The 23,206-nt window shown below is 41.9% G+C and overlaps 1 protein-coding gene across 1 annotated transcript in view; it reads right to left on the minus strand.

The window, feature by feature from the left end:
* KIAA1217 (KIAA1217 ortholog) overlaps positions 1 to 22,940 on the minus strand; it is an 872,441-nt gene extending 849,501 nt beyond the window's left edge. The window contains exon 1 of the mRNA XM_012502786.2: positions 22,433 to 22,940. The gene's annotated coding sequence lies outside the window, so the exon portion shown is untranslated. The remainder of the gene's footprint in view (positions 1 to 22,432) is intronic.
* Positions 22,941 to 23,206: the final 266 nt, after the last annotated feature.

A 23,206-nucleotide genomic window follows, 5' to 3' on the forward strand; every position in this document is an offset into this window, starting at 1 on the left:
CAAAACAACACAAATTTACTATGTTAGAGTTCTATAGGTCAGAAATCTCAATGGACCAAAACCACGCTGTCTGCCAAGAGACTCTAGTTTCTTGCCTGTTCTGTCTCCTGGAGGCTGCTCAAATTCCTTGCCCTGTGGATCACTTTGAACTCTGCTTACATCATCACATCTTCTGTGACCCTCTTGCCTCCCTCTTGTAAGGACCCTTGTGATTATACTGGCCCACCTAGATAATCAAAGGCATTGATCAACCCCTTCTCAAGATTCTTAATATAATCCCATCTGCAAACTCTCTTTTGCTTTGGGAGGTAAAATAGTCACAGCTTTTAGGAATTAGAATGTGGACATCTTCTGGGGTTAAGGGAACATCATTCCACCTATAATGTCTTCTTTCTGGAACCAGCCTGCCAGCCTCATCCATATTCAAGCACATGGTATTGGAGATGGCCCAGAAGATCTGGTGCCTCACTCCTTCTGTACGCACATCTGAGCTTGTGGTGCTTACATCTAGATAAAGAATAGGAGTCAATAGTCTCACTTTTGATGAAGCCTAAAGCATATATTTTAATGTAGATTTTACAAGGATGTGCACAGAGGACTCTACAAAGCAAAATCACTCTTTTCGTTTTCTATCTGGCTAGCAATCTTGCTTCATTGGTTTGCTTTATTGATCAGGCCCTAGAGAATAAGACGGATAGATGGTGACCCGGTTCCCTATACTCATTGTACCCATTCCATAGTTATTTGATGAACTACCTGGAGATTATTTTGTAATGGCATTTGTTTCTAATGTATCTATTCTGCAATTCAGATTTTGGTAAAACAAATTTTGCAAAATCAAGGCACAGCTATACAAATCTTTATTTGAGTAAAAGTTCAACACAACTTGAACTGTCTCCAAAATATAATGAATTTTCCAAAAATACTTTCAACATTTGACACCAAATAGAGCACCCACTATGTTTCAACTTTGTATCAGCAGAGAACAAAATGCTTTGTAAATTGCTTATCAACGAGGCTACTCTGTTTCTCGGATTGGATGAACAAGTATGCACTATATTCTTTCCATTGTTAGTTTCTTGAGCCAATACAATCTTCATTATCTACAAAGTCATCTTCAAGACCTTCATAACTGAAATTTAAATCAATATCAGATGCAGAAGTGTCCTTGGTGACAACAGAGAAACTGTGTTAAAGAGTATAATACCTGCCAGAATGGGAGCTTCTTCAACTGTTTAACTGAGAACAGCATTATTTGATGAGAACACACCAAAGGATTGATGGAAAATTTTAAATTACGTGATGGTAAAGCCAGAAATTACACTGGCCTGAATTGTAATGCAGCTCAGGGACTCCTTGGCCTAGAAAAAGTGCAGTCTGCATAAGGTAACAGAAGGCCCCATCCCACACCTGCCACTCTATTTTCTCAGTTATTCTCTGAGTCATCCCTTCATTCATTCATGTTCTTTAGTCATTCATTTACTCACTTTGCATCTGTTATCCATCCAACACTGGAATATGAAAATAAGTAACACACAGTTCCTACCTTCAATTTGCTCACTTTCAACCAGAGAAGAAAATCAGATAATTAACTCTTCACATAATAGGGAAAGTGTGACATAACAGAGTTGTGTTGAAAGCAAGAGAAAATCAGTAATGCTGCCCAGAGAGCTCCCAGCTAGTGACAACATGGCACAATGGCTAAGCTTTCAGACTGTGGGCCCCGACTGCCTGTGACCTTGGGTGAGTTACTTCATCTCTCTAGGCTTTGTATCTCCGAGTTAAACAGAAAAAATGATAACAGTTTAGGTGTAATAAGGACCATACAGACATAGTAAAAAGGGTTAGATGAGCATAATTAATGCCATATAATTGTGTATAAATACAAGTCTTCACAGTTTCGTAGTAAAGCTTAATATCTGAGGAAGGCTTTGAAGAATAGGTAACCATTTTTCCATTAGGAAAGAAGGAGGGACATTTGGATGAAAGGAAGTTTCTATTTCTTTACTGTTTTTTTTTTTTTTTTGGGGACACAGGGTATTGCTTTGTCACCCATGCTGAAGTGCAGTGGCGTGCTCTCTGCACACTGCAGCCTCATCCTCCTGGGCTCAAGGAATCCTCCCACCTTAGCCTCCTGAGTACCTGGGACCACAGGTGTGTACCATGATGCCTGGCTAATTTTTTAAAAAATATTTTGTAAAGACAAGGTCTTGCTATGTTGCCCAGGCTGGTCTTAAACGCCTGGACTCAAGTGATCCGCCCACCTCGGCCTCCCAAAGTGCTGGGATTACCAGTGTGAGCCACTGCACCCACCTGAAAGTTTTTATTTCTTGGAGAATTTTCCTCCACTACTGCTATAGCTGAATACCTGAGAGGAGATATCCAAAGCGCCACGTGGCCGCAGGCTGGTGGGGCAACAGCCAGTCAAAACATCTGGAGGGTAAGCCATGAACACCTCAACAGAAAACTTTACACTTTTCCAGAGCTTCAGAAAGAGCCAACACATCTGCTTCTGGAATAACCCAACTGCCTAGAGGAGGATCCACACTGCCCTTTTTCTCTAGTCTAGGCATAGCCACCTTCCTCTTGAAATTCTTAGGAATGCCTTAAAGGTGATGTGGAAGTCCTGGCAATTTGAACTCCAAAACAAAGCTCTAGTCTGTCCACTTCTCACCACTTTGCCTTCCACAGACTCCCACCTCAACTCTCCACCTCTGTCTGGCCCCATTTAATCCATTCTCCATAAACTAGCAAGAGTCATCTTCTTAATCCATATATGTTTTTTGCATTAGTCCCCCTGTAAAACTCCTCATACCATCCTTAGAATAAATCTGCACTCCTCTTTGAGGATTTAAGGCCCTGCCTAACTTTTCCACTGCATTTCTCACCGTCTTCTGGTCACTCACGGTGCTCCAACCAGAGTGGCCTTCCGCAAGGACTGCTTCAAGGCCTGTACATATCGGGCCTCCTCTACTTGGCGTCTTCCCCTCACTCTTCCTGTCCTTCAGAGCTCAGCTTGGGGAAGAGTGAGGGTCAGAGGAAGGAGCACTCAAAAGGAAGCCAGGAAGCTGAGGCTCCCTCTCTGGCTCTGTCACCTCAAGCTTTGAGAGCCAGGATGTCACCCAGTGCTTCTGAGCCTCAGGGCATCCACCTGTAAAATTAGGGGATTGGACCAGACAGATGTGTGTACCCTCCTTCTTCTATTGCTGTTCAATAAACTTAACCCTGTAATAGGGTTTGGCTATGAGCCCACCCAAATCTCATCTTGAATTGTAGCTCCCATAATTCCCACATCTTGTGGGAGGGACCTGGTAGGAGATAATTGAATCATGGAGGTGGTTTCCCCCATACCGTTCTCATAGTAGTGAATAAGTAAGTCCCATGAGATCTGATGGTTTTACAGGGGAAGCCCCTTTCGCTTGGTTCTCATTCTGTCTTGTCTGCTGCCACGTAAGAGGTGCCTTTTGTCTTCTGTCATGATTGTGAGGCCTCCCCAGCCACATTGAACTGTGAGTCCATTAAACTTATTTTTCTTTATAAATTATCCAGTCTCAGGTATGTCTTTATCGCAGTGTGAAAACGGACTAATACACCCTGCTTTTCTCCCTTCCTTCCCTCTATGATTGGCCTTTTGAAAGCAATTTTTAAATCCTTCATTCAATTCCATTTCTCTCTTGCCTCCACTTTGAGTCTCAAAAATGTAAAAAACTGGAATGGAAAGAGCAGAAATAGTGAATGACATTTCCTTCTTGAAGGAAAACCTGAAACCAAAATAAGACTGTTGAATCCAGACAAGGGCATTTTAACTGTTGCCTTTAAAAAATTATTTATTTTAGAGATTTAGGAGGTACAAGTGCAGTTTTCTTACAAGGATATATTGTGCAGTGGTAAAGTCTGGACTTTCAGTGGACACATGTCCCAAATAGTGAACATTGTACCTAACAGGTAATTTTTCAACCCTCACACTTTCTCATCTTTTGGAGTCTCCAGTGTCTACAATTCCACCCTGTATGTGACAATTGTTTCGCTCCCACTTATAAGTGTAGTATTTGACTTTCTGTTTCTGGGTTATTTCATTTAGGCAATGGTCCCCAGTTCTTCAGAAACAGACATTTTAAAAGTGAAAACACACTGCTCTGAGGATAATGACATGGGCCTATCACCAGACTTCCAGGCTCCAGGTAGCCTGGTTCTTTTTACTTTCTCCTTCCCATTATTTCCCTTCCTCCTGCTCTCTGTGCTCCCCCAGCACTGGCCTTCCATCACTTCTTCCTAAAGCAGGGACTTGGGGTATGTTATTCCCACCGCCAGAACACCAGACCAAACCCCTATATTATAGGCTCTCACAGCACCAGGAATCTTCCCTTCATCATACAAATCATAGCTGTAATTTTACATTTAGCTTGTAATTATTCTATTGTGTCTTCCTACCCCTTTAACCTATATGCTGTCATAGGACAGGAGTCAGGTCTATTTAAACTTTTTGGTAATAAGTTTACTTCTTATTAGATAGCAGGTGATCAATAAATATTCTGAATGAATATGTGTATAAAAAGAACAGAATAGGACACATTCTTTACATAGGGTATACCCAATAACAGGTCCCTGCCTGGTGTCCATGTGGCAGCCAAGAATCTTTGGCCCTCTATAGAATCTATTTAGGGTTTTCCTCCCCTCTTCCATACTGCTGACTGGAACTCATTATCAGCCCTAGACTTCCTTCTCTTCCCTTCACCTTACATGTTCCAAAAGTGCCTGAACAGCAGTGTTAAGAATTAAAAATAGAAGGAGAAAGTCACTTTTATCCTGACACCCAAAACAGACAAAAATATCACAAGAAAATTACAGACCAATATCTCTTATGAACATAGACAAAAATTCTCAACAAACTAAGTCCAGCAACATATGAAAAGGATTGTACAACATAACCAAGTGGAATTTATCCCAAGAATGCAAGGTTGGTTTAGTATCAAAAATTAATTAATATGTAATATTAATAGAATAAAGAATAAGAATCAAATAATCATCTTAATGGATACAGAAAAAGCATTTCAAAAAATCTAATACCATTTCATGATAAAAAAACACTCAACAAAGTAGGAAGAGAAAGAGAACTTCCTCAACCTGATAAAGTGTATCTGTGGAAAACCTACAGCTAACATTATACTTAATGGTGAAAGACTGGGTGCTTTTACTTCTAACTCTTGCTACTTCTGTTTAACATTGTATTACAGGACCTAGCCAGGACAATTAGGCAAGGAAGTAAAGAGGGAGGGAGGTAGAAAAACACATCTGGATTGGAAAGAAATAAATAAAACTTTCTATTCACAGATGACATGATCATGTATAGAGAAAATGATTTTAAAAATCTACCAAAAAGCTATTAAAACAAATAAACTCGTTTAGCAAGGTTGCAGAGCACAAGACCAATATTAAAAAAAGCAATTGTGTTTTCATATACTAGCAATGAACAATTCAAAAATCAAATTAAGCAAACAATTCCATTTACAACAGCATTTAAAATAAAATACTTAAAAATCAATTTAATAAAATATATGTAAAATGTATACTCTTAAAACTATGCAACAATGTTGAAAAAAATTAAGAACTTAATAAATGGAAAGCCATACCATGCTCATGTATCAAATGAATTGATATTGTTAAGATGACATTACTTCCCAAATTGATCTACAGACTCAACACCATTCCTACCACAACCCCAGCTGGCATTCTCTCTCTCTTTTTTTTTCTTTTTTGCAGAAATTGATAAGCAGCAGGCCCTAAAATGTATGTGGAAACTCAAGTACTGAGATAGCCAAAACAATCTTAAAAAATAAGAACAAAGCTGAATAACTCACAATTTCCAATTTAAAAACTTATTTCAAAGCTACAGTATCCAAGACAGTGTGGTACTGGCATAAAAATAAACATACGGATCAATAAAATAACATTAAGACTCTATAAATAAGCCCTCACATTTATGGTCAATTGATTTCAACAAGGCTATCAAGAAAATTTGATTACTTTTCACAAATGTTGCTGGGACAATTGAATATCCACATGCATAAAAATAAAGTTGAATCCCTTCCTCACACCATATACAAAAATCTTTACTTAAAATAAAGTGTAGACAAATTAAGAGAGAGCTAAAATTACAAAACTTTTAGAAGAAAACACAGGAATAAATCTTAATGAATCTGCATTTGTTGCACAAATGACAAAAAAAACAGATAATTGTACTTCATCAAAATATTAAAACTTTTGTGTTGCAAAATAAACCATCAGGAAACTGAAAAGAAAAATTACAGGAAGAGAGAAAATCTTTGCAAGAAAATTGTACCTAAAATAAAGAACACAACTCACTCAATAATAAAAAGACAACCCAATTTAAAAGTTAACAATGAATTTGAATAGATATTTCTCCAAAGAAGATACGCAAATGTCCAATAAGCACATGAAAAGATACCAACCTCATTAGTCATTAGGGAAATGCAGGTCAAAACCACAAGATACCACTTCAAATCCAGAAAGATGACTATACTCAAAAAAAGGGTTAAGTATTGGCAAAGATGTGAGGAAAACGGAACCCTCATATTGCTGGCAAGAATGTAAGATGATGCAGCTGCTCTGGAAACTAGTTTGACAGTTCCTTAAAATGCTAAGCATAGTTATCATATCACCCAATAACTCCACTACTAGGTGTCTATCCAGGAGAAATACAGACATATACCCATAAAAAGACTTGTATTTTAGTCTTTATAGCAGCATTATTCATAATAGCCAAACAGTGGAAGCAACCTAGAGGTCCATAAACTGATAAATGGACAATAAAATGTGGTATTCCATACAATGAACTTTTATTTGGCAGTAAAAAGAAAGGAATTATTGACACATGCTACAACACAGATGAACAGTTAAAACATTATGCAGAGTGAAAGAAGCCAATCACAAAAGGATAAATACCGTTATGATTCCATATATATGAAATGTCCAAAATCAGCAAATCCATAGAAACAGAAAGTAGATGAGCAGTTTTCAGGGGCTGACAGGCTGGAAGGTAAGAAGGGAACCGCAACTAATAGGTAGGGGAGTTTCTTTTAGGGGAGATGAAAATGTTCCAAAATTAGATAGTGGTGGTAGTTGCATAACCTTATAAATTTGTTTTTAAAAACGGAACTATACTCTTTAAGTGGATGAATTTTATACTATATGAATTATATATCAATAAAGCTGTTTTTTAAAAAAGAAAGAAGGAAAGAAAAAAGAAACCCTGAGGTCATATTTCTCCTTATTCACCACTGAGCTCACTATATATCTATATATATATAGATAGATAGATATCTATATATATACACACACACATACATGCATATATGTGTATGTGTGTGCATAATATATAGTACACACACATATATATTATATATATATATATATATAGTATATTGTATATATTACAACAGTCCTCGGTTTCCAAAGACCCACCCTGATGTTCTATTCCAAGAATCAGCAAATGAATATCCACAAACCTAATCTAACTCTCAACCTGTTTTTGTATTGCTCTTTGACAATACAAAAACAAAAATGTAGTTTTTACATTTTCAAATGACTTTTTTAAAAATAAAAAAGAATATGTGACAAAAATCAGTGTGGACTGCAACGTCTAAAATGTGTTTGCTCTCTGGGCCTTTATAGAACAAGTTTGCTGACCCCCTGATCTATACCTTTTCTCTACATTTACCAAGAAGAAAAGGGAAGGAGGAGGAGGAGAAAGAACAAGAGGAAAACATACCCTTTCTTTTACATCATTGTTAGCGGTGAAAACAGTGCAGTATGGGCGCCAGTTTGTACATATTCACAAGAGCCAACTGTTAAATTTTTAAGAGTTTTGTAAGTCAGTTGATGTCATGTTGTAATTGGCCACAGCAGAAATATTTACGATACAGAAATTGGCAAACAGTTCAAATCAGGGCTTTTTTTCCACTGCAGAGAGCCAGCGTATCTCTAAATAAAAACCTTCCGAAAATCCTGTCGTCTTTGTACTTTTCAGAAATCAGAGAGCAGGGAAGAAACTTACAATCAGATTTTTAGTCCACAGGGAATTTGCAGATGGAACGCCATGATATAAAGCTAGGGGCAGATCAGGAAGTACATAGGGCAATGTCCCGTTCTTGCGAAGAAAAGAAACTTCAGACTCGGTGACTCTCTCTGATCCTCCCTCCACAACTCCCACACTGTACTTTCTTTGCTGGGACATCTGCTCTATACATATAGGTGACTGCCAAGAGGGTCTCCACTCCCGATCTCTGGAGACTGCTGAGAAGGAGAAGCGCCCAGCCCACGTGCCAGGACTGTAGCAGATGAAAACAAGTTCCTGGCATTAACCAGGGCATGGAGGGAAGATGTTCTAATCACCACTAGGGGGAGGGCTGGTCACACTTTGCATCAAGGAGCCGAAGGGACCAGAATGCAGAGGGCAAAAAAAAGGCAACCAGAAGCACTTTGGGAGGCTGAGGCGGGTGGATCATGAGGTCAGGATATTGAGACCATCTTGGCTAACACGGTGAAACCCCATCTCTACTAAAAATACAAAAAATTACCGGGCGAGGTGGCATGGACCTGTAGTCCCAGCTACTCGGGAGGCTACATTTTATTAACTTAATATTATTTATAAGTTAATTTTTTAAGTGGCAAATAAAGTGGATTCGATATTGTCTATTCAGTAGAGTGATTATATAGATATTTTTATATATGTACCATACACATACAAAATACAATATATTTATGTGTTTGTATTCTCCTGTTCTGTTAAGTAAACTAACAAGGAGTCAAGGAAGAGATTACTTACAAAAATGCCCAACCTGAACCTTCATGGTGTAACATGATGGCAATTAAGATTTTATTAATTACAAATTAACACTCATTTTCCCATATGAAAAAGCAAACTATAGGGGGTGGAGCCAAGATGGCCGAATAGGAACAGCTCCGGTCTACAGCTCCCAGCCCCAGCGACACAGAACACGGGTGATTTCTGCATTTCTGCTTGAGGTACCGGTTTCATCTCACTAGGGAGTGCCTAACAGTGGGTGCAGGACAGTCGGTGAAGCGCACTGTGCGCGAGCCAAAGCAGGGTGAGGCATTGCCTCACTCGGGAAGCGCAAGGGGTCAGGGAGTTCCCTTTCCTAGTCAAAGAAAGGGGAAGCAGACGGCACCTGGAATATCGGGTCAGTCCCATCCTAAGACTGCGCTTTTCCAACGGGCCTGGAAAACGGCACACTAGGAGATTGTGTCCCGCACCTGGCTCGGAGGGTCCTATGCCCACGGAGTCTCGCTAATTGCTAGCACAGCAGTCTGAGATCAAGCTGCGAGGCGGCAGCGAGGCTGGGGGAGGGGCGCCCGCCATTGCCCAGGCTTGCTTAGGTAAACAAAGCAGCCAGGAAGCTCGAACTGGGTGGAGCCCACCACAGCTCAAGGAGGCCTGCCTGCCTCTGTAGGCTCCACCTCTGGGAGCAGGGCACAGACAAACAAAAACTCTGCAAGAACTTCCACAGACTTAAATGTCCCTGTCTGACTGACAGCTTTGAAGAGAGTAGTGGTTCTCCCAGCATGCAGCTGGAGATCTGAGAATGGTCAGACTGCCTCCTAAAGTGGGTCCCTCACCCCTGAGCAGCCTAACTGGGAGGCACCCCCCCAGTAGGGACAGACTGACACCTCATTCAACCCAGTACTTCTCTGAGACAAAACTTTCAGAGGAACTATCAGACAGCTGAATTTGTGGTCTCACGAAAATCCGCTGTTCTGCAGCCACCGCTGCTGACACCCAGCCAAACAGGGTCTGGAGTGCACCTCTAGTAAACTCCAACAGACCTGCAGCTGAGGGGCCTGTCTGGTAGAAGGAAAACTAACAAACAGAAAGGACATCCACACCAAAAACCCATCTGTACATCACCATCATCAAAGACAAAAAGTAGATAAAACCACAAAGATGGGGAAAAAACAGAGCAGAAAAACTGGAAACTCTAAAAAACAGAGCACCTCTCCTCCTCCAAAGGAACGCAGTTCCTCACCAGCAACAGAACAAAGCTGGATGGAGGATGACTTTGATGAGCTGAGAGAAGAAGGCTTCAGACGATCAAACTACTCTGAGCTACGAGAGGAAATTCAAAACAACAGGAAAGAAGTTAAAAACTTTGAAAAAAAATTAGAAGAATGGATAACTAGAATAACCAATGGAGAGAAGGGCTTCAAGGAGCTGATGGAGCTGAAAGCCAAGTTTCGAGAACTACGCGAAGATTGCAGAAGCCTCAGTAGCAGATGCGATCAACTGGAAGAAAGGGTATCGCTGATGGAAGATGAAATGAATGAAATGAAGAGAGAAGGGAAGTTTAGAGAAAAAAGGATAAAAAGAAATGAACAAAGTCTCCAAGAAATTTGGGACTATGTGAAAAGATCAAACCTACATCTGATTGGTGTACCTGAAAATGATGGGGAGAATGGAACCAAGTTGGAAAACACTCTGCAAGATATTATCCAGGAGAACTTCCCCAATCTAGCAAGGCAGGCCAGCATTCAGATTCAGGAAATACAGAGAACGCCACAAAGATACTCCTCGAGAAGGGCAACTCCAAGACACATTATTGTCAGATTCACCAAAGTTGAAATGAAAGAAAAAATGTTAAGGGCAGCCAGAGAGAAAGGTCGGGTTACCCACAAAGGGAAGCCCATCAGACTAACAGCTGATCTCTCAGCAGAAACTCTACAAGCCAGAAGAGAGTGGGGGCCGATATTCAACATTCTTAAAGAAAAGAATTTTCAACCCAGAATCTCCTATCCCGCCAAACTAAGCTTCATAAGTGAAGGAGAAATAAAACACTTTACAGACAAGCAAACGCTGAGTGATTTTGTCACCACCAGGCCTGCCCTAAAAGAGCTCCTGAAGGAAGCACTAAACATGGAAAGGAACAACCGGTACCAGCCACTGCAAAAACATGCCAAATTGTAAAGACCATCGAGACTAGGAAGAAACTATAGCAACTAACGAGCAAAATAACCAACTAACATCATAATGACAGGATCAGATTCACACATAACAATATTAACGTTAAATGTAAATGGGCTAAATGCTCCAATCAAAAGACACAGACTGGCAAACTGGATAAGGAGTCAGGACCCATCAGTGTGCTGTATTCAGGAAACCCATCTCACGTGCAGAGACACACATAGACTCAAAATAAAGGGATGGAGGAAGATCTATCAAGCAACTGGAAAACAAAAAAAGGCAGGGGTTGCAATCCTAGTCTCTGATAAAATAGACTTTAAACCAACAAAGATCAAAAGAGACAAAGAAGGCCATTACATAATGGTAAAGGGATCAATTCAACAAGAAGAGCTAACTATCCTAAATATATATGCACCCAACACAGGAGCACCCAGATTCATAAAGCAAGTCCTGAGTGACCTACAAAGGGACTTAAACTCCCACACAATAATAATGGGAGATTTTAACACCCCACTGTCAACATTAGACAGATCAACGAGACAGAAAGTTAACAAGGATATCCAGGAATTGAACTCAGCTCTACATAAAGTGGACCTAATAGACATCTACAGAACTCTCCACCCCAAATCAACAGAACATACATTTTTTTCAGCACCACACCACACCTATTCCAAAATTGACCACATAGTTGGAAGTAAAGCTCTCCTCAGCAAATGTAAAAGAACAGAAATTATAACAAACTGTCTCTCAGACCACAGTGCAATCAAACTAGAACTCAGGATTAAGAAACTCACTCAAAACCGCTCAACTACATGGAAACTGAACAACCTGCTCCTGAATGACTATTGGGTACATAATGAAATGAAGGCAGAAATAAAGATGTTCTTTGAAACCAACGAGAACAAAGACACAACATACCAGAATCTCTGGGACACATTCAAAGCAGTGTGTAGAGGGAAATTTATAGCACTAAATGCCCACAAGAGAAAGCAGGAAAGATCCAAAATTGACTCCCTAACATCACAATTAAAAGAACTAGAAAAGCAAGAGCAAACACATTCAAAAGCTAGCAGAAGGCTAGAAATAACTAAAATCAGAGCAGAACTGAAGGAAATAGAGACACAAAAAACCCTTCAAAAAATTAATGAATCCAGGAGCTGGTTTTTTGAAAAGATCAACAAAATTGATGGACCGCTAGCAAGACTAATAAAGAAGAAAAGAGAGAAGAATCAAATAGATGCCATAAAAAACGAAAAAGGGGATATCACCACCGATCCCACAGAAATACAATCTACCATCAGAGAATAGTACAAACACCTCTACACAAATAAACTAGAAAATCTAGAAGAAATGGATAAATTCCTCGACAAATACACCCTCCCAAGACTAAACCAGGAAGAAGTTGAATCTCTGAATAGACCAATAACAGGTTCTGAAATTGTGGCAATAATCAATAGCTTACCAACCAAAAAGAGTCCAGGACCTGATGGATTCACAGCTGAATTCTACCAGAGGTACAAAGAGGAACTGGTACCATTCCTTCTGAAACTATTCCAATCAATAGAAAAAGAGGGAATCCTCCCTAACACATTTTATGAAGCCAGCATCGTCCTGATACCAAAACCTGGCAGAGACATAACCAAAAAAGAGAATTTCAGACCAATATCCTTGATGAACATTGATGCAAAAATCCTCAATAAAATACTGGCAAACCGAATCCAGCAGCACATCAAAAAGCTTATCCACCATGATCAAGTGGGCTTCATCCCTGGGATGCAAGGCTGGTTCAACATATGCAAATCAATAAATGTAATCCAGCATATAAACAGAACCAAAGACAAAAACCACATGATTATCTCAATAGATGCAGAAAAGGCCTTTGACAAAATTCAACAACCCTTCATGCTAAAAACTCTCAATAAATTAGGTATTGATGGGACGTATCTCAAAATAATAAGAGCTATCTATGACAAACCCACAGCCAATATCATACTGAATGGGCAAAAACTGGAAGCATTCCCTCTGAAAACTGGCACAAGACAGGGATGCCCTCTCTCACCGCTCCTATTCAACATAGTGCTGGAAGTTCTGGCCAGAGCAATCAGGCAGGAGAAGGAAATAAAAGGTATTCAATTAGGAAAAGAGGAAGTCAAATTGTCCCTGTTTGAAGATGACATGATTGTATATCTAGAAAACCCCATTGTCTCAGCCCAAAATCTCCTTAAGCTGATTAGCAACTTCAGCAAAGTCTCAGGATACAAAATTAATGTACAAAAATCACAAGCATTCTTGTACACCAATCACAGACAAACAGAGAGCCAAATCATGAGTGAACTCCCATTCACAATTGCTTCAAAGAGAATAAAATACCTAGGAATCCAACTTACAAGGGATGTGAAGGACCTCTTCAAGGAGAACTACAAACCACTGCTCAATGAAATAAAAGAGGATACAAACAAATGGAAGAACATTCCATGCTCATGGGTTGGAAGAATCAATATTGTGAAAATGGCCATACTGTCCAAGGTAATTTATAGATTCAATGCCATCCCCATCAAGCTACCAATAACTTTCTTCACAGAATTGGAAAAAACTACTTTAAAGTTCATATGGAACCAAAAAAGAGCCCGCATCGCCAAGTCAATCCTAAGCCAAAAGAACAAAGCTGGAGGCATCACGCTACCTGACCTTAAACTATACTACAAGGCTACAGTAACCAAAACAGCATGGTACTGGTACCACAACAGAGACATAGATCAATGGAACAGAACAGAGCCCTCAGAAATGATGCCGCATAGCTACAACTATCTGATCTTTGACAAACCTGACAAAAACAAGAAATGGGGAAAGGATTCCCTATTTAATAAATGGTGCTGGGAAAACTGGCTAGCCATATGTAGAAAGCTGCAACTGGATCCCTTCCTTACACCTTATACAAAAATTAATTCAAGATGGATTAAAGACTTATATGTTAGACCTAAAACCATTAAAATCCTACAAGAAAACCTAGGCAATACCATTCAGGACATAGGCGTGGGCAAGGACTTCATGTCTAAAACACCAAAAGCAATGGCAACAAAAGCCAAAATCGACAAATGGGATCTCATTAAACTAAAGAGCTTCTGCACAGCAAAAGAAACTATCATCAGAATGAACAGCCAACCTACAGAATGGGAGAAAATTTTTGCAACCTACTCATCTGACAAAGGGCTAATATCCAGAATCTACAATGAACTCAAACAAATTTACAAGAAAAAAACAAACAACCCCATCAAAAAGTGGGCAGAGGACATGAACAAACACTTCTCAAAAGAAGACATTTATGCAGCCAGAAAACACATGAAGAAATGCTCATCATCACTGGCCATCAGAGAAATGCAAATCAAAACCACAGTGAGATACCATCTCACACAAGTTAGAATGGCCATCATTAAAAAAGCAGGAAACAACAGGTGCTGGAGAGGATGTGGAGAAATAGGAACACTTTTACACTGTTGGTGGGACTGTAAACTAGTTCAACCATTGTGGAAGTCAGTGTGGCGATTCCTCAGGGATCTAGAACTAGAAATACCATTTGACCCAGCCATCCCATTACTGGGTATATACCCAAAGGACTATAAATCATGCTGCTATAAAGACACATGCACACGTATGTTTATTGCGGCACTATTCACAATAGCAAAGAGTTGGAACCAACCCAAATGTCCAACAATGATAGACTGGATTAAGAAAATGTGGCACATATACACCATGGAATACTATGCAGCCATAAAAAATGATGAGTTCATGTCCTTTGTAGGGACATGGATGAAACTGGAAAACATCATTCTCAGTAAACTATCGCAAGGACAAAAAACCAAACACCGCATGTTCTCTCTCATAGGTGGGAATTGAACAATGAGAACTCATGGACACAGGAAGGGGAACATCACACTCCGGGGACTGTTGTGGGGTGGGGGGAGGGGGGAGGGACAGCATTAGGAGATACACCTAATGCTAAATGACGAGTTAATGGGTGCAGGAAATCAACATGGCACATGGATACATATGTAACAAACCTGCACATTGTGCACATGTACCCTAAAACCCTAAAGTATAATAAAAATAAAAAAATAAAAAAATAAAAAAAAATAAAAAAAAAAGAAAAAGCAAACTATAGTATTATTTTTGAATGCTCAGCCATAAATTAAATAGGTTTCCCCAAGGCAGCTGGAAACCTACCTTCCACATATAATGTTGTTTCTATTAGAAAATATTTCCCAACAACCTACTTATGAAGAATGTTCAGAATAAAATGTGTTTATGAACTAGGCAAAAGAAAAAAAATGTGTACCCCAGTTGTTTAGAAAGTCACTCCCTCTTTCATTTCATTGTCTCATTGTATGATTATATCTGGAGTCCAAATTCCTCCCACCCACCCCAAGTTCTCTGTTCTCTTCTCTTTTCTTCTCTTCTCTTCTCTCCCACTTCCCTAAAGAATTGTTCTATCTGTATCTCTTTTACAGTTACAAGAAAACGAATTTCTCATAGATATGCTGCACTTCAAGGTTGTTGGCCCCATTTTTGCTGCTGTAGTAACTTTTCCTGGCTCCAGAAAAGCCACAGTAATCTAATGGAAATTGGACAAGGTCATGGAGCATGCTAAGAAAAGACCTGGTAACCTACAAGTACTAAACCCAAGGCTCTCTTTCTATTTCTAGCGTGAAAAATGGGCACAGCATGACATTTTTCTCTGGTAAAGCAAAACCAATGTAAACACTCAGGACTGAAGGTGCTATTTGTGGAGTCAACTCCTAAAATTTGACTGCTTTGAGCTAGTAGGAATTACAAGCTGTATAGTATGCTAATTTATACATAAATGTAATAAGATACTAAACTTTAACACGTACACGCAATATCTGCTCACGATGTCCTGGTAAAGCTGTGAAAATATCCTATCAACCCAGACAACAGGGCATTTAAATAGCTACAGGCTATTATTAAGCAATTAAGAAGTATTTATTTAGGCTATTTATATAAGTTATTACTAGCCCTAGGGAGGGCTTTACAGGGGTCATTTTATTTTTTATTTGTTCATGTAATGCTTCATTGGTTACTTGATACGACCTCATAACTCCTCCAGCTAAACTTTGTTGGTTCAGGAGGCCATCAGTGAGAACGGTTATGTTAAGACCAGCAAGAGGCAAACCCAAAAGTGAGAGACAGGAAAGTTGTGAAAAACCAACACAGGTGGCCAACCCATTTGAGGAGGACTTGCATGGATATCATGAGAGAATGTGGCTCTCTCACCCTGAGGATGAAATGCACAACCACAACCTTCCAGCATCCCTAAGATAGAAATTATTTCACAGAAAGGATTACGCCATATCTTGGAGAGATAACCGCATTTATTTCCTACTTATCTTCAGCAGCAGATGTAAACAGCCATTGGGACTTCTTCAAAGTCATTTCCAAAAATAGTATTAGGGATTCTAGAAGAGTTCTGCTTCTGACCACAATTCTGGCCAAAAGAGGGACTAAAAGGCCAGGAGAACTGAGATGACACCATAATAGTAATGTCTTATACTAAATAAACATGTACCAAGTGCCAGGCACTGTGCTAAACACTCAATGTGCATGGTTTCATTTAATCGTAACAAGACCCTATGATATAGGTACTATTTTATTCCCATTTATTTATTCAAGAAATATTTACAGACTACCTTCTATGGGGTAGGAATTTTTCTAGCCACTAGGGATTCAGAAATGAGCAAAACAGAAAAAAAAAATCTCTTCCTTCATGGAGTTTACCTTCTAGTAGGGGAGAGAAGCAAAAGATGGAAGTGAATCAAATGTATGGAATTTCTTATAGCCAAAGAGCTAAAAGGGAAATTGATGCAAAAAAGGATAGAATGTTAGATGGATGTAATTTAAAATAGTGTAGCCAAGAAAGACCTTATTGAAAAGATGAACTTGAGAAAACATTTGAAGGAAGTGGAGGAGTCAAGCAGGTTATCTGGAGAAGTTCAAAGATAAGTTCAAGGTTACTTAGATGACAGCAAGTGTGGTGTGTTATTGGAACAGGAAGATGGCAGTGTGGTGGAAGCATGATGATTAAAGAGGGAAGTTGTAGAGAAATCAGAATGTCAGAGCAGGTAGATCATGTAGAATCTTATTTGTAATTGTAAGGGCTTTTTTTTTTACTATGAGAGAAATGGGAAAATATTATAAAATTTAAGCAGAGGAGTCACATTATTTGCCTTATGTGTTAGCAGTATTGCTCTGGCTGTGTATGGAATCTAGACTTTGGGGGTGGTACAAGGATGGAAGCAGAGAGAGGTTGGGAAGTCACTGCAATAATTCAGGCAAATGATGGCAGCTTGGTCTCGGCTGCCAGGAAGGGATGTGGTGATAACTGGTCAGATTTGGATTATATAATGAAGGCCTAGCTGCAGGAATGGTTAATGGGTTGAATGCTTTCTGTGAGAGGATGACTCCAAGGTTTTTGGCTCAAGTAATCACAAAAATGGGGCTGCCACTTACTGAGAGAAGGAATAAGTGAGACAAGCAGGGGGCAGGCATATTAGAGTTACATCTATCCAGAAAGTAATGTTAGCAAAGGAAACAGTGCTTCAGAGTTAGAATCTTTAGAAGGCTGTGGCTCTCATGATTAAGATTCCAGTTCTATCTAAGTGATGCGTACTTCACTCAATCATTCTTTTATTCATTCATTCCTTTATTCAACAAATTTTCATCAAGTGTCCATTGTGTGCCAAACAGTATGCTAGGTCTTAGACATGTAGTAAGCAAGAAACACTTGGTTCCTTCCTTTCTTAAAACTTATGATCTGGAGGAAAAACAATTATATTAAGCTATAAAACAAAACAAATAAAAAATTATTAATAAAGAGATGGCTGGGCACAGTGGCGCATGCCTGTAATCCCAGCACTTTGGGAGGCCAAGGTGTGAGGATCACTTGAGCCCAAGAGTTCGAGGCTGCAGTGAGCTATGATTGAAACAGTGCCCTCCAGCCTGGGTGACAAAGAGAAACCCAGTCTCTAAAAAAAGGAAAAGAAAAAGAAAGGGAAGTATTGGACAACTTCACTAATTTGCCCATAGTTGCATAGGTGGGGAGAGACAGGGTTGGAACTTGACACAGGTGCCTCCTTCCAGAGTCCACATGCTCACTTTATGGAGTGATCAGATGCCAGCACCATCCAATGGAGAAGAGAGCACAAGCAGTCAAAAGGAGCACCAACACCACCCTGGAGATCCTGACCATGGCTGTGTCATGAACACTACAGAACCTTTTCTGGGCCCAAGTTCCCTCATCTCTAAAATGAACCAGATGGTCTTCGCAGTCCCTTCTGGCTCTGAAACTATGATTCTTTGATGTACATTGGTGTCCACATGTAGGAAAGAAGATGTGGGGAACACCCAGTCCAAGCTTCACTGACTTCACAGCTCTGCCTAGGACCAGGCCTGTGTCTGAGGCTGGGAGCCACAGGACCCCAACCAAGTCCTTTGCTGCCCTGTCCTCAGAAGGACCTGATCAGGTAGCAGGAGCAGTGAAAGTAAGGGGTTGGCATGGGAGACCGCTCTCAGAGACGGAGGCAACCGGAGAGTGTGAGCTGGATAGAATGAGAAAAAAGACAAATTCAAGGATAGCACACCCAGCCAGGTGCAGTGGCTCATGTCTGGAAGCCCAGCACTTTGGGAATCTGAGGCAGGAGGCTGTGTCTACAAAAAGTAGCCAGGCATGGTGGTGCACACTTGCAGTCCTAGCTACTTGGGAGGCTGAGATCGGAGGATTGCTTGAGCCCAGGAGGTCAAGGCTACAGTAAGCAGAGATCACGCCACTGCACTCTAGCCTGGACGATAGAGCAAGACCCTGTCTCAAAAAGAAAGAAAGAAAAAAAAAAGGATAGCCGATCCACTAGACTGCCCCTGGGTTTAGGTATCCTTAGTGTGTGATTTTCTCTCAAGCCTACGGTGGGCAACATAAGGGACTCATGCATTTGAATGTGATCCTGGGAAATGTAGACCCTCACTATTTTGGCTCCAGTTTTCTCATCTGCAAAATGAGGCCAGATACTTTCTAAACTCGGTAATCTATGACCCCACACTCCTATAACCTCAGCATTTCTGTCCCTTAACTAAATTTCCAAAATAAACTTCTGCCTCCTAGAGTGTGCTTCTTGCCAAATTTGCAAGACTCATTCAAATTGTCATTTGACCTAACAGTGCAGTTCTGGAAATAATCCAAATCAAATATCTACCACAGAAGAAACATCTCAATGTTTGGTTAAAGAATTCCAACATTTCGCTACCATTTTTAGTATTTCTTTACATTTACTTCTACAATATAAATTTTGAGCCACCATAAATTATCCACAATCACAATACTCTTCCTAGAGCTTTGATGTCTTAAATATCTGCAAGATACTCAATAATGGAAAATATACTATTTTTTTCCTATTCACAAATTACAAATTGCTTCTCAGTGTCGGTATACTAAATTAATGACATTAATGACAGAATACAAAGCCCCAAACAAAGCAATGCTCTACATCAACATATTTTGATTTTCAGTACCTAATTAAATCATGTAATTACAATAATCTCATTTTGTAAGTAGAGAAAATAAAATTTACAAATATTCTACAAACGGCCCCAAATCACATAGCACTGAAAAGTTTCCAAAAACTAAAACCAGTATTAATGCCTATAAACTCTTGACTCAAATTACTGAGTTATAATTATCATTGATAAACACTGAAAAAGCAGTGCAAAAGTAAGTAGTTTTGTTGTACACTTTTTTTTTTTTTTTTTTTTTGAGACAGGGTCTGACTTTGTCAACCAGGCTGGAGTGCAGTGGCACAATCTCAGCTCACTGCAGCCTTGACCTCCTGGGCTCAAGCGATCTTCCCACCTCAGCCTGCCAAGTAGCTGGGACCACAGGTGCACATCATCATGCCAGCTAATTTTTTTTTTTTTTTGTATTTTTGGTAGAGACAAGTTTTGCCATGTTGCCTAAGCTGGTCTTAAACTCCGGAGCTCAAGCGATCTGCCCACCTCAGCATCCCACAGTGCTAGGATTACAGGAGTGAGCCACTGTCCCCGGCCTTGTTGTACACTTTTAAAAAGCTATGAAGCCTTAGTTTTCTGAAATAATGAATAATGAAACTAAATTTGGCAGGGGGTGGAGGGGGGTGGAATCCTTATTACTCACCTTGGAATTTATCACCTTCTACCGTAGTGCAATAGTAACTTGGGCTCAATTAATAAAACCAAGGAAAGTCTTGCATATATGTGTTTAATCTTCACTAGTAAAATCAATATATGCATATTTTAATCAGGTTTAAATGAAGTACGTTTAAAGCACAAGGGTACAAATTCATCCCTTAGTAGCAAAATATTATTAGATACGTGAAGGAATTCTTATAATCCTAAAGTATTTTTCACCCATCTGCCTCACTACCTAGACACATTCCAATCATCTTATTATCAACACAGCCACAGAAGAAGGGCATTGTGATCTCCGGATGGTAAGTTAACCAGATGGTAAGAGACTCGCTCCAAAAATGGCATTTACAATCTAAGTGTTCAGAGATGCACGTATTTCATAGAGAACGGAGATGGGTGCTGGTAATTTCCATTGCATAAAGATGGAAAACAAACACTTGTTTAAGGATATATACTTTCGAATGTTCATGAACCTTATTTTCTCTTCCCTCTTGCCTTCTCCAATTCCCTTTATTTCAGTCTCTTCTTGACATGTTCCCCTAGCATGATAGCTTTCCTTAGGTTACTTTTAACTATGCATAATTCATGCATTCATTTATTCATTTAACAGTACTTGCTGATGACCTACTATGTGCAGGTGCAGTGGTGGTCTCTGGGAATCAAAGATGAATGACAGTATCCCGCCTTCAAGGAGGATACCGTCTTAATGGGCTGCGAGTGTGAGTCATTGTGGTTAAAACCAGGTAGCACCTGCCCTTGCCTGTAGAGCAAGTATCTTCACCTTCTTTCCAAACCACTGCTAGCATAGACTGTAAGCTCCCAAAGTGCTGAGACCACACATGAATCATCTCTGTTGCAGGAGCATCTAGCACAACGTCTGGCACATACATAGTTGGGCCCCATAAAGTGTTTCGGAGAAATGGAGTGAAATTGGGTGACCAGGATGCACTACAAATGACTTTTGTCTTCAACTCAATGGCATCAGTTTTGAATTAACTATCTCCCTCTCTCTCCGAAGTGTAGCCTTGGTATCAGAAGCTAAGTGGGATTTCCATTCCCTAAGCACAGAAACTCCTACTCTCGGAGAAGATGCCTTCGCCACTTTCCTAGGATTGTTTCATCAACTTTAATATCAAATTCCTGAGAACCCTCCCCAGGTGAGAGCAGGTTAGGCGAGCTGGCCCACGCCGTCCTCGCCTGCCCTCTGCAGGCCTCTGACCCTAGGACGAGCGCAGATGCCAGGAACTTTTTTCCCCTATTAGAAGTAGGGTCAGTTAAAGAAGAAAACCTCCTTGGGTGAATCCCATTAGGAAGGAGAGAACCCAAAAGAGCTGAGCATGCTCCCGAAAAGAAGTGAGCAGAATGTCGAGGGTCTCGAGGCTCTCTTTTGAACAGACAGGGTCTCGCCCGCCCTCGAAGCAGCTCAGGACAGTCCGGGGTCTCGGAGGACCGGCAGCGGCGCGGGGAGAGCGGCGGTCGGGGAGGGCAGCCAGCCGGAAGGCCGGCCGCTGGGGGGGTCACCCTGCTCCCAGGCTTTGTCGCCCTCCGCGAAGCCTCCAGATGACAAGAATTAATGACCAGGTTCCAAAGGCGCCCAACATCAACTGTAGCGACCCGAAGCGTCACATTCACCTCCTCCCTCGACCTCTACCGCCTCCGTAGAGGCTGGAGCGTCTCAGAAGACCCAAACCTCCCACTCCGAACCCCCAGCTCCAAACTCCCCAGTGTCCCCACCCTCCAGCCCGTCTCGGGGCCGGTTCTCCCTCCCCTTGCCCCTGTCTTCCAGCCCTCAGAAAGAGCAATGCCCTCTTCGCAGACCCGAGTGAAAAACGAGGCAACATCCTAGTCGCGCCTATGTAAGCCCCTGGCTCGCCACTCCAGGGGGGCACGCCAAGGTCACCAGGATAGGTGTGACTGCCTCCACCTTCACTCTCCCCACATCCCTCCCTTTCTGAGATCCCCGGGGTCCGGTTCCTCTCCAGTCCCTCCTCCCAGTTGGGAGGAGGCACCGCATCACCGCACCGGGACCCCTCCCGGCCTGGCCCTCCTGTTGGGGGGTCCTTGCCCTCTCTCGAAACGCCCACTTGCTCTCCCGCGCAAGGCTCCCTTGTAAGTCTGCCCTCGGTTTCCTTATCCAAGGAGGGGAGATGTGCCTCCCACTCGCGCTGGGGGAGCAGCGGGGCAACCGACGCAAACTTCTGCTGCACTTACTTCGGGCCGAGGCTGCCGCCCCCTCGCCTCTCCTCGCTCTCCCACTGGCAGCTGCTCCGCGGAGACCTGGAGCCACCTCGCTCTCATGCCCCACACCAGCGCAGCTGCGAAATGCGCAAGAGGGGGAAGGGGTGTCTCCCGGGCGAGCGTGCCGGGGGCCCGAGTCTGGGGCCGAGGTCCGGACGCCGCTCCCGGCTGCCCGCCGAGTGGTGGACTCTTCTGGCAGCCCGGGGATGCTGCGCAGGGCGCTGTGCGCCCTGATCCTCCGCCGGGTCGTTTCTGCCCGACTTGCAGTTTCAGGGCATGCCAGGACTGCAGCACCCTCTCCGTCCTCCCCCGGAAACGACTTTCAATTCACCTGGAGGCTCTCGAGGCTCCCCCGCGGGCGGGTAGCGTGACAGTGGGTGCAGAGGAGAGGGAGGAGCGCGGGAGCGGCGGCGGCCCGAGTGCGCCTCCCGCTTGCTGGGCGAGGAGCGCGCAGCCCTCTCCAGCCGCTCTCCTCTGGACTGCAGTTCTGACGTCACCCCCACCACCCCCCACCCCGCGGAGGAGCGGCGCGTAGGGTGGGGTGCAGGGAGTGAGGACGCGCGAGTGTGAGCTGAAGTATAAGCGCGTGCGTGTGCACGCGCGCGTGTGCCCCGCAGGGCTGGGGACGGATGGGAACCGCAGCTGGATCCTGTGAGGAGCCAGAGCTCCCTGCAAACGGGCGCCGAGGGGCTGACACGAACAGCCGGGGGCGCTCGCTTCCAGGTCGGGCCGGGGATACCAGGGAAG

This window comes from Nomascus leucogenys, chromosome 18, assembly GCF_006542625.1.
Source record: "Nomascus leucogenys isolate Asia chromosome 18, Asia_NLE_v1, whole genome shotgun sequence".
NCBI lineage: Eukaryota > Metazoa > Chordata > Mammalia > Primates > Hylobatidae > Nomascus > Nomascus leucogenys.